Genomic DNA, 12030 nt, shown 5'->3' on the forward strand with positions numbered 1-12030 from the left:
TTTTTAATGTTTATTTATTTTTCAGAGACAGAACGTGAGTAAGGGAGGGGCAGAGGGAGAGGGAGACACAGAATCTGAAACAGGCTCCAGGCTCTGAGCTGTCAGCACAGAGCCCAAAGCAGGGCACAAACTCATCAGCTGTGAGATTATGACCTGAGCCGAAGTCAGATGCTTATTCTACTGAGCCACCCAGATGCCCCTAGAGTTATTATTTCTAGTAGTGTTTGTATTTTGCTCTTAAAAAGAAAAAGAAACAAAAAAAAAAAAAAGGAGAGGGGTACCTGAGTGGCTCAGTCGGTTAAGCACCCTGACTCTTGATTTAGGCTCAGGTCATGATCTCATGTTTTGGTCCATGGGATCAAACCCTGCTTCAGGTTCTGTACTGATTGCACAGAGCCTGCTTGGGATTCTCTCTCTTTCTCTGTCCTCTCTCTCTCAAAATAAATAAATAAATATTTTTTAAAAAGAGAAAAAATGCAAGGGGAGGTCCCAAAGGAATGAATATGTATTGGTGAGATTTCATAAAGCAAATGGCCAGAAGGGCTTGCTTCCCTGTGACTCAGAAATCACACAAATTGAAGTGATCATGTGTTTGTAAAGCATATCTAACCTAAACTGCACAGGTAATATGGGCTCCCTTGTTAGGCCCAACACCTCAAAACTGTAGATTCTGAGCAGGACTGAGTATATGTAGAAAATTTGAAGTACACCACATATTTACTTGATAAGCAAAGCATTATAAAGATACTTCAAAGTAAACAGAAATCATCCATAAGGCAAGTAGAAGGGGTTATTTAGCTGGCAGTAAACATAACAAGAGTTAGTTCCAGGCAGAGAATATCTCTTGATTGGATCACATAACAATACATAAAAGTAGGTAATAGTCATGTATACAACACATGGGATCATTTTATGTGCATTTATATAAGAAACATAGTTTCTGAGGCTCCTGGGTGGCTCAGTCGATTAAACGTCAGACTTCCGCTCAGGTCATGATCTCGTGGTTCGTGAGTTTAAGCCTCATGTCAGGCTCTGTGCTGAAGAGCTAAGAGCCTGGAACCTGCTTTAGATTCTGTGTCTCCTCTCTCTCTGCCTCTCCCCTACTCATTCTTTCTCTTTCTCTCTCTCTCTCTCTCAAGAATATATAAACATTAACAAAAATTTTTAAAAAATAAATAAAAAACATAGTTTCTTAACACAGAGAATATGGTTCATCACTTATTGGAAAAGGTCGAAAGGCACATCAACATTATATACTGTAGCAATGTGTACTGTTTACATATATTTTGAGACCAAGATAAAATGCATATGAATTTCAAATTAAATTTTGTTTTCATTTTAATCAATAATTCTCACATTTACTAGGTCACAAGGGGGGAGTCTGTATTAACTGGATAGAGCATGACAGGAGAAAATATAGAAGTAGTATGTTTTTTTAAACATGTTTTTAAAAGCATTTAACTAAACCTTTTCTCGACTACAACTTGGTTTCTTTAAAGCTTCCTTTATTTCAGGCTAAGGTTTTATGAGCATCTCCCAATTTATACTTATCTTTGTGAGAATAGAAATTGATTTTCTACTATAAGTGTTGCATACTCTAGGGAATAGACACATTCCAGAAAGAGAGTTGCTGGAATTTTTTTTTTTTTTGTAATACTTGCATTTTATTTTCTCTTTGACATTCATTATAAACTTGAAGACTGTATGGCGAATATTACCATAAGAAAAAGTCCACTCAAACTTAGTCTTTGGAAAAAAAATTTTTTTCCTGAGAAAAAATTACTAAATTTAATGTATAATTGCAAATTAGAATTTGGCAGGTATTAATTTTAGCATGCTACCTTTCAGGTAACAAAACTGGGCGTTGAAATAAAGCAAAGGGGCTAATACTTGTTGAGGGCCCAGTGTGATTCTATGTGCCATGTGTGATTATATACCTCAAAATGCATGGATTTTTTCCTTCAGATTGAGATCCTTGGACTAATTGCATCATAATCAGAAGGAATGGTATGTTTCAAGGCTGACTGTTAGTCTACAAAATTAGAATCCAAGTCTTTGAGGATGAGGCTGGGAAATCTGCATTTTTAACAAGCAAGTCTGGTTATTTGTTAAGCAGTCTAAAGTTTGAGAAGCACTGATCGATGTTAGTGAGGTCCTCCCTTCCTAGGTAAATTTTTCATAAACTAAGTTATTGAAAAAGACACTGTTTACATAATTTAAGTTCTTATTTTTTAATTTCTTGACTATATGTATAAGAAGAATTTCTGTTGAATTGTAATGGCAGAGCTTGGATCTGTTAAGGAGGGTATATGAATACTACTGACTGAGACATTGCCTCTTTAACTCTTAAGGAAAAGAATTGCTCTTTGGGGGACAGAACAAAAGCTGTGACACCGAGATCTGCCTTACTGGATTTCCCCCATTTCTCTCAGATGAATGGATCTTCCTAGGCTAAAACCCCAAAGCAAACCACAAAAATGATTCTGAAAGGTAGCTAAATCAAAACACTTTGATAAGCCATCAAAGGCTGATACTGTCTTTTACTAACATTCAGTGAAACACATATTGCTACATACTAGGAACTGATCGCTCAAAAGCCAATTGATGTCACAGACAGTGCTAAAGTGGTTCATGAATTTGAAATGACAACAGATGCTTTGAAAAAGGCAAGCCGGCTGGATTTTGATTGAACATGCTAATTTCCAAAAGAACCATTCCCTAGTTTGATTTTATACAGTGCAACCTGTTAAGACTATTTGGAAATCGCAGGGGCTGGTGATAAAATAATAGCGGGCTCAATTATCCATTATCAGAGGAAAAGAGAGCAGCTTTCCCTTTGTCCCTTTGCAGGTTGATTTGAATATACAATACCAGAGGGTGCGGTGAGATGACTCACAGGACAAGTGGCTGCAGCTTTGGGAACTATCAGAGATGAGTAAGTGACAAAATTTGGGGATATGTCCCTGTTAATTTGGTGCTGCATTGAGATTAAAGCTTTAATTTCTACCACTTGAGAAAAGAGAGTTAAACAAACAGCCTCTGTCTTTAAGGCAAGATTAAATTGAATCCTTTATCATGGGGATCCATAGAGGGGAGATTAAGAATTCTCATCAGTTAACTTTAGAAAATGCTTAAATGTAGGATCTCATGGTAGAGAAATGTTTCTTTATAGCTAAGTTCCATTCAGCGGCAGAAATCTCAAAGTAGAAATTCAGGACTTTTTGGATTGATTAATAAGTTGATGGCAGTCCTGGACCTCCCTCTGCTCAAGCATTTTAGAATTTCTCCTGATTAAATCAGCAGTGAGAAGATAGCCTCGTTGTACCAGCAACAGTGATAATGAGTGTCAGCTCCCAAATATTTTCTCTTGCTGTCTGATAGTTCCTCTGTTTAATCTAATTCCTTCGACTCTTCCAGGGGTACAAATTTTGCTTGTGCTTTAGCATTCTTCAGGGCAGGGATTGCAGTGATGTGAATGAGTCATGAACCTGAAGAATGAAATGAAGGGATGGGGCACCTGGGTGGCTCAGTCGGGTAAGCGTCTGACTCTTGATTTCAGCTCAGGTCACGATCTCACAGTTCCTGAGTTTGAGCTCCACATCGTGCTCTGCGCTGACAGCACGGAGCCTGCTTGGGATTCTCTTCCTCTCTCTCTGCCCCTTCCCTGTGTGCTCTCTCTCTCTCTCTTTCAAAACAAATAAATACACATTAAGAATGAAATGAAGGGAATTTTTGCCAGAAAACGTGGTAATCAAGATAAATATCTAAAAAATCAAAATAATGAAAAAAATTCCAGAGGAACAAAAATGTTGAAATTTTAAATACAGTCTGTTGTAGTTTGTTTTCTGACCCTGCATTACTGGACAGTAGGAACAGTCATTTCCACTTGTCCTGGCCCCAGGGCCATTGCATCTTCCTTGTCCCCCAGGCCCTCCACTAAGTAGATTCATGGGAGTTGACAGTGACATGCAAACAGATGGGGCAACCATGGAGTTTATATAGGGTATATATTTTTTTATTGTAACGCTTTATTGTTTACCACTTGGTTCAAAACATAAGAAGATACTTGGATAAGTGAATAAAGGGATGCACATTTTTTCTATTTGTCTCCAACATGACACTGTTAGTATCTTAAACTATTTAATATACAATTAACTCAAGGTATCTCATTAGCCACATCTGAATGTTAGAATGATGATACTTAAAATTTCAAATAACTTTCCTGTTTATGTTTTTAAGAAGTGATAGTCTTGCAGTTGAATTGATCCCCCACTATTTAATTTGTATTATGTTCTTTGAAATAGGATTAACCACCCTTTTCACAAATCCAAAATGTGGATTTTGTGTTTTAAACTTAGGGATATTATATCCTGATTGACAAGCAGTCAGAAAGGTTGAAAGAACTAAAGAATTTCATCCCTACTCTGGGCCAAAAGACCCAGCTTAGAAAGCTGCCTGTAGAGGAGCTTAAGAGAGATTTACTGGAAACATTTTTTTGGCTTTTAAAGCTCTTTTTAATGGGTAACCTAAATGCCATTTTAGTATAGAGTCTGTAGACTTCTAACGGCCATACCAGAAGTGCCCCTTCTAATTGGCTACTTAGATGGCAAGGTCACATATATCAATCAAGATAGCAGACATTTTGGAAATGTATCACTGGGAAAAGCAAGACTGAAAGAATCATTAAATACTTTTTATAGTTTTCTTTCCAAAAAATATAATAGCAGAAATCTAATCTCAGAATTGTCAGATACTTATTATTTTTCTGATTAATTATAAAGATTTAACCCCTTCCTGATAAAATTTTATCAATTCAAGAAAAGTAATATCAAGTGCTCCTTGCCTCTACTTTAATTGGAATTTTGTTTAGCTTGAAAGGTTTTATAATAAAATATTGAGAAAATCTCATCCAATGTGAATATCTGAGAACCTCTGCTTCTTTTGAGGTGCAGTTTGAAAGCCAATGTAATTTTAGATGGCACTTATATCAAGCCTTTACAGGTGACTAAAATTTTGAAGAAAGAGAACTCACTTAAAGATACACTTCTAAGGATTTCTTCCTCCTCCTCCTGTCCCCTTCCTCCTTCTCTTCCTTTCTTCTCTTCTTCTTCCTCCTTTTTCTGGTTTTGATTTGTTGCCATTTGTTTTTAATTGGGATTGACCCACGATATGTATTAAGTCAACATAACAAGACGGTGAGTACCTTACCCTGAATTTTGAAAACCCATTGGCTATTAGCAAACAATAGAAGAGAGGAAACCAAAGCCACATGTTCCAGGGATGTGCAATAAAGTCACAAGTTTTAAAATGTAATCGTAGGCAATCCCTTCATTGATTGAATCATATGAATGGAGACTTTGAAGTTAAACCCCATGGTTTATTTTGAGGAATAAAGGGTTAAGCTTTAAAGGCATAATATGGAAATTGAGAACAAGGGTATTTCCAACCATTTAAAAGAACACTTTCCTGAAAAGCTGTTTGGGTACCTCCCATTGTATTATATCATATACACAGCTAACTGCATAAATCTCTTTAAGCAGGATTTCATTTTTCCTCTTCAAGAAGTTATGTAGAAAATAAATAGAACAGATTGGACTTGTCTAGCAGGCATCAGGTAAAAAAAAACTGAAATTATTTTTAAACTTCTTTGCTAATGTTCAATGTCATGCTCTTGAAGCCATTATGATTTTTTAAGTTGTTGGCATTCGTTCCTGTAAAATATAAAACATGAATATTTTTAGAGAGTTTATAGATCCATGGTTTTTCTTTTTTCTCAGCAAATAAGAGAGATGGATATACAAGCAAATGTCCTAATGACTAGAAGCAGAAGGAGAGAAAAAGTAAGATAAAGAGAAGTGGGGAGACTATATGAAGAAAAGAGCTGACAGTACAGATGCTTTAACCCATGAATCTTTTATTTTTTTCATATACACCTTGTTATTGAAAATGAATGGCATGAACTTATGCTACCCGAAAACAATATGGAATGTGAAACCAGAGGGAGAATTTGCAAATATGTCTTTCTTAAAGAGGATTCTCTTCTCTTACTGGAAATATTATTTAAACACCTACCTACTGCTGACTATCAAATTCAAATGTGTTTTTTATGAACATCTTCACAACCCACCTCAACAAACAGATTCAAGAAAGAATTAAAGGAAAGAATGTGTCTAAGTTTCTCTCCATTAATGAAGGGGAAAGTCAGGCTTTTGTTATTTTTCCAGGGAAGTATAATTCATGTCACTGGAGGAAACTACTGCTAACAGTGTGAGTATTTCATTCTTTTCCTCATTCTCTCTTTCTCTCTCTTTCTCTCTCTTTCTCTCTTTCACACACACACACACACACACGTCACACCATCTAAATAGAATTAATTCCTTACTTTGATTTTCACATTCATTCATTTTTTCCCCCTTATGAACAGTAGTCCAGCACCTCCTACCTAGCAAGAAATTCTGATCTGAGAATTGAGGATACCATACTGAAGGAAACATGACTATCACACTCAAGATTTCCTAAGCTTTTTGTAAACAGGGATATAGTATGTTTGGGTGTATGTATGCCTGTGATTATCATCTGCATAGAATAGTTTCTTGCACATCAATGTTCCTTGGTAAATACTAGTGAATTGTTTGTTTCATTGATTTTATTTATTCATTTATTATATGTTTTTTTCCAGGGAAAAGTTTAGTGATTATAAAACAAAATACATTGGAGATATTCTTATCCTTAGTAAAAATTCTCAAAATTAAATATTATACCATATATATTTTCTTATTAATTTAATAAATATATATTGAGCCACTATTATGTGTTAAGCACTTACACTTTATAGACTATGATAAAGAACATTTGTGCCCATGCACACCACAGTCACGGTTCTCGGTTCCCTGGAGAAGATGTTATGCTTGATGATTCCATTTTCCTTTCTGAATGCAAACTAAGAATAACATAGTGTGCAGTAGTAATGAATAACCCTGTCAAAGGGCCAAAGAACAATGATGTTAGGTACTTAAGTATTTTAAGCAGCTGCCAAATACTAGAAAATGTACCCAGCAATTGATTGATCACTTTGTGAAAACAAAAACAAACAAAACCAAAAGTTAAAATAAGGGAAAAAGGTTTTTGCACCTTCAGATATTACCTATCTGAATCTACTCCATTATATGCTCCCTTGCTTACAATTGTAGTGTGGTTATATTTAAGGTTTTACTTATTGCTTTTGGCTTATTTCCCCACTGACAGGTTAATATTGATTCAGAACATGTTAATCTCAATGAATATATTTCATTTCCTTTTTTTCTCTTTTTATAGACAAAATTTGACACCATGTAACAAAAATACTCTTTCCTCCCTCAAAATCTAGGAACAACAAGAGACAGATGGGGGCTAGTCCCTAAAAAATTGTATCAATCAATGCACAGCCATGTAAGAAAACTACATTTAGTCAAGCTGCTGATCATAAGCAGGATTATCTCAGGGGCAATAGAATTTGGAAACAGACCATATCTTGGCTCTTACCAGTGACAGAGTGAATCCTTTGAGGCTCTGAGCTCATGCTAAGTAATTTCCAATTAACTCATTACAATAAATGAATGTTTTTGTCTTTTTCATATAAGAGCTGAGGCCTTCATGTCATGGCTTCTTTTTACAAGCTTCTGGTTATTTCAGTCCCTTTGTTGGTGTCTTACCTTAGATTTCAAATCTAGCTGCATGTGTTAGACACATCATCAAATATTTTAAAAAATCAATTGGGAATTGCTAATAAATACTTTTAGCAACATAAAATAGCAATTATAAAATTATGTCAATTAAAATTACAGAAATCAAATTAAAAATTACTTTTAACACATTACAGAATTGAGGGTCGCCTGGGTGGCTCAGTCTGTTAAGCGTCCAACTTTGGCTCAAGTCATGATCTCACAGTTCATGGTTCGAGCCCAGCATAGGACTGGTGCTGCCAGCTCTGAGCCTGGAGCTGGCTTCTGATTCTGTGTCTCCCTCTCTCTCTGCTGCTCCCCTCACCCCCCAAAAAATAAACATTAAAAAAAAACACAAAACGTTGAAATCTTTGATCTATAATTGTTCTTATATCAACAACAACAAAAAAAAACCCCCACAAATCCCCATATAAATAAATGCAATTTTAAAGCAGCAAAATTTCTTGTTCTTGCTATATGTCATTCCTGGGTCAGGAAAGGGCTCTACTTAGCACCTCTGTACCTTCAGACCAGACCTAAGATGGCACAGAAACCATATACCTTTGCCAGCCATGGCAACACACACACACACACACACACACACACAAACAAAACAAAACAAACAAACAACAACAACAACAAAAAACAGAGGTCTTTGTTGTGGCTCTCAATGGCAAATGCTCTAGCTTGAAAAAGACACAGGTCACTTTGACTCAGAATGCATTCAGCATGAATGCATTCAATTGAATCCATTCAGCCCCAGCCAACCACAGGCCTTCAGAATTAGGTAGAAGTTTAAAAGTAACAAATATTTGATGAGTGACAATAATGCCGAAGTACACTGCCATTCCCTTCTTCTCTTTATTTTTCTCCATACTATGGTGTCATTTCTAAGTTATATCATTAATTTACTTATTCTACTCACTGTCTATTACCCTCCCCTCCCCATTCCTTACCCAAAGGTAAACTCCATGAGGGACTAAGAAACAGCCATTGTCTACCTTGCTCACCACCATATCCCAGACACTTAGAACAAGATCTGGTATATTATAGTTGCTCATTAAAGACTTATTAGAAGAGTAAGCAATGTATTTTTAAAAATCTATCAAGTTCTTTTTTTATTTTTTTATCTTATGAATAACCCCAAATGCTAGCAAGTGTGAAATAGGGTGGATATTTGTATAAACAGCTTGCTAATCAGAAATTCAGGTTCACTCTTTCTGGAAATCAATTTGGCAATATGTAACAAGAATCTTAAAACATACAGATACTTTGTTAAAAGTGATTTCTCCTATAGGAATCTCTCCTAAAATAATAATCATAAATATGAAGAAAATTTTGGGAAAAAATGTTCATTTTAGAACCATTTAAATACGAAAGATTGAAAACTAATCTAAATTTCTAATGACAACATTATGGTCAAATAAATTTACTCTATCTATTTAAATATTTGCCACTCCATGATGAAAAAATACTCATAAAATAATGCATATGTGGCACAAGTTAATATATTTATATATACACTAGCTAAAGAAAAAATTAGGGAGAAATTTCTTGATCGTATGCAGACAGAGCTTCTGTTCCCACTGTAACTTCCAATTGCAAATACTTAGAATGGACTGATAAATTAATCAATCCATAATAGCAATAGAAAATAAGAGAAAGTAACATTAAAATCCCAACAGTTGAGGAAACTTACAAAAAGAAAGCAGATAGGATCTGAGTGAGGAAAGAAGCAGACCCCAAAACATGCACATATGTCAGCTTTCATAGAAGATGGAAACCATTCTGGGTATCCTCGAAGTATAGATGAAGCCTCATAAAAGAGCAGTGAGCCCTGCCTGAGTGACTGGAGAAGAAAAGCACACTGGTTTCTTTTCCTCTCCTTTCTGATTATTAAGCAATTAACAGCAGAATTATTTGATCCCAGACCACAGCAGGGTTTGCTCAAACAAGAATGTTAACTGAGATAAGTAGGGGTCAACACCCTTCATGTTACAGCTGTTTCACAGTGGCACTCACCTCTGCAATTCCTGTAGGAATGTGGAGTTTGGTCACACATTGCGATACTGTTTTGATCAGGGCATGGGAAGTGGGAGGTTCCAGAAGCTTTTTTCCCCCCTTCTTAAAATAATACCTCTTCCCAGTAAACATGAATGTACTTAGCATCATAGCCTTGAGTTACATAATAAAAATAAAAGGACAGAATTATAAGCATAAAATGTTAAATATACAACAATAAAAAATAGTCCCACTATAAACTCTGGACTTGGGAAATAGACACAGAATGGATCTACAATCTGCTTGGCCCCACTGAGTTTGATGTGAACCAAGACTCTGTTTATCACCTGACTTTCATAAGCCCCACTTTGACCTGTGCACTACTCTGGTATTTTTGTCATTTCAGTGCTGGTATTTAATGACTCCCCAAACTTCTGCACAAATCCATTTCTCTCATGCACAGTTACACTTGTAAATGACTTCAAGTCCCTCTGCTAAAGTCTTGGAGGAAAATTTACTTGTGGTTATGTTTCAGGAATTTTTTTTTTAAATATTTATTTATTTTTGAGAGAGAGAGACACAGATCGATCTGGGGAGGGGCAGAGAGAGAGGGAGACACAGAATCCCAAGCAGACTCCAGGCTCTGAGCTGTCAGCACAGAGCCCGATGCGGGGCTCGAACTCACAAACCAGGAGATCATGACCTGAGCCCAAGTTGGATGCTTAACCAACTGAGCCACCCAGGAGGCCCACAGGAACATTTCTTAAAAGGACCTGACCACGTCAAATAAGGGGCTCTGAGACCTAGAAAAGAGGCAGAAATTTCCACTTATAGTTACTTGAATCAAGCTCTGCCTATCTGACCTAAAATTTTACAACTTACGTAGACCAAGCAGTAGCTGAGTAGGCTATTTTATTCTTAATTATACCATGATTGATTTTATCCTCAATGATACCACCATAACAGATGCTATGGGCCAGAATAGTCTGGTTGACGCTTTCTTCCTGTGGCTTATTATGGTAAGTGCAGCCACCTTGTCTCTGACAGGTGGGTCTATGATGTTGCTTGGACACCACCATTCTGAGTCCCGCTCTTCTCGCAAACCATGGGAGTCAAATTCTGCCGTGGTTTTTTCCCATTCTTATAGGGTTGCTCGCTAGGACTGCCATCATACAATACCATAGACTGGGTGGCTTACACAGCAGACATTTATTTCTCACAGTTCTAGAGCCTGGAAGTCTAAGATCAAGGTGTTGGCAGCTTCGATTTCCCCTAATGAATCTCCATCGCTTATAAAGGTCTGCCTTCTTTCTGTGTTCTCACAAGGCATTTTCTCTGTATCTAGATCCCTGGTACCCCCTTTTTTGTTGTTTGAATCTCTTCTTATAAGGACACCAGTCAGACTGGATTAGGGCCCACCCCAGTGGGTCTCATTTTAACTTAAGCGCCTCTTTAAAGGTCGTATCTTCAAATACAGTTACATTCTTAGATACTAGAGTAAGAGTTTCAACATTTGAATTTTGGGGGAATACTATGTGGCCCCGAACAATTATATTGGACATCTGAAAAAAACCAGCGTAGAGCTATTCTTAAAGGATGCTTGGGGCGCCTGGGTGGCGCAGTCGGTTAAGCGTCCGACTTCAGCCAGGTCACGATCTCGCGGTCTGTGAGTTCGAGCCCCGCGTCAAGCTCTGGGCTGATGGCTCGGAGCCTGGAGCCTGTTTCTGATTCTGTGTCTCCCTCTCTCTCTGCCCCTCCCCGTTCATGCTCTGTCTCTCTCTGTCCCAAAAATAAATAAAAAATGTTGAAAAAAAAATTAAAAAAAAAAAAAAAAAAAGGATGCTTGTTTTCCCTGTACCAATGCATTTCTTATGCACTAATAGTGCTTTGGACTATTTCTGAGGAATCTGGCTAAGGAATGCCTGAGATTTTGTACATACTAGGTCCATTCCAACATTCCCATTGTCCTGTGCTTCCAAAATCTTTCCGATATAATGTGCTACCAATGAGTCCAACTATTAATACCACTCCCAGGCACTTAAGCCAGCATATTCAATCCTTATTTTTGGGTAAGTGAACTTCATACTAATAAAAGCAGCCTGATCCAATTTTATATTTCTATCTAATAGCATTAGAACCCATTTTGCGTATTTGCCAATAAAAATTGGCAAGATCTTGCAATTTCTTTGACTATAATTCTCTAATTTCATGGAAAACCTTATACTACTCCATCTAGGAAATTCTGTAATCCCACTCTCTCTATTAACCTGGAAATAAGAGTTATTCCTTTTGAACAATGCCTGAGTGAGTTTAACCAAATGAAATCTGG

General features: G+C 36.7%; 1 long non-coding RNA gene across 1 annotated transcript; it reads right to left on the reverse strand.

The window, feature by feature from the left end:
* Positions 1 to 5049: 5049 nt before the first annotated feature.
* Positions 5050 to 9868, reverse strand: LOC131495687 (uncharacterized). Its single transcript, XR_009254068.1, has 3 exons — positions 9723 to 9868; positions 6827 to 6977; positions 5050 to 5711 (listed from the first exon to the last, which is right to left on the reverse strand). It is a non-coding gene; the product is annotated as an uncharacterized LOC131495687 (long non-coding RNA).
* Positions 9869 to 12030: the final 2162 nt, after the last annotated feature.

Source organism: Neofelis nebulosa, chromosome 15 (genome assembly GCF_028018385.1).
Source record: "Neofelis nebulosa isolate mNeoNeb1 chromosome 15, mNeoNeb1.pri, whole genome shotgun sequence".
Taxonomy (NCBI): domain Eukaryota; kingdom Metazoa; phylum Chordata; class Mammalia; order Carnivora; family Felidae; genus Neofelis; species Neofelis nebulosa.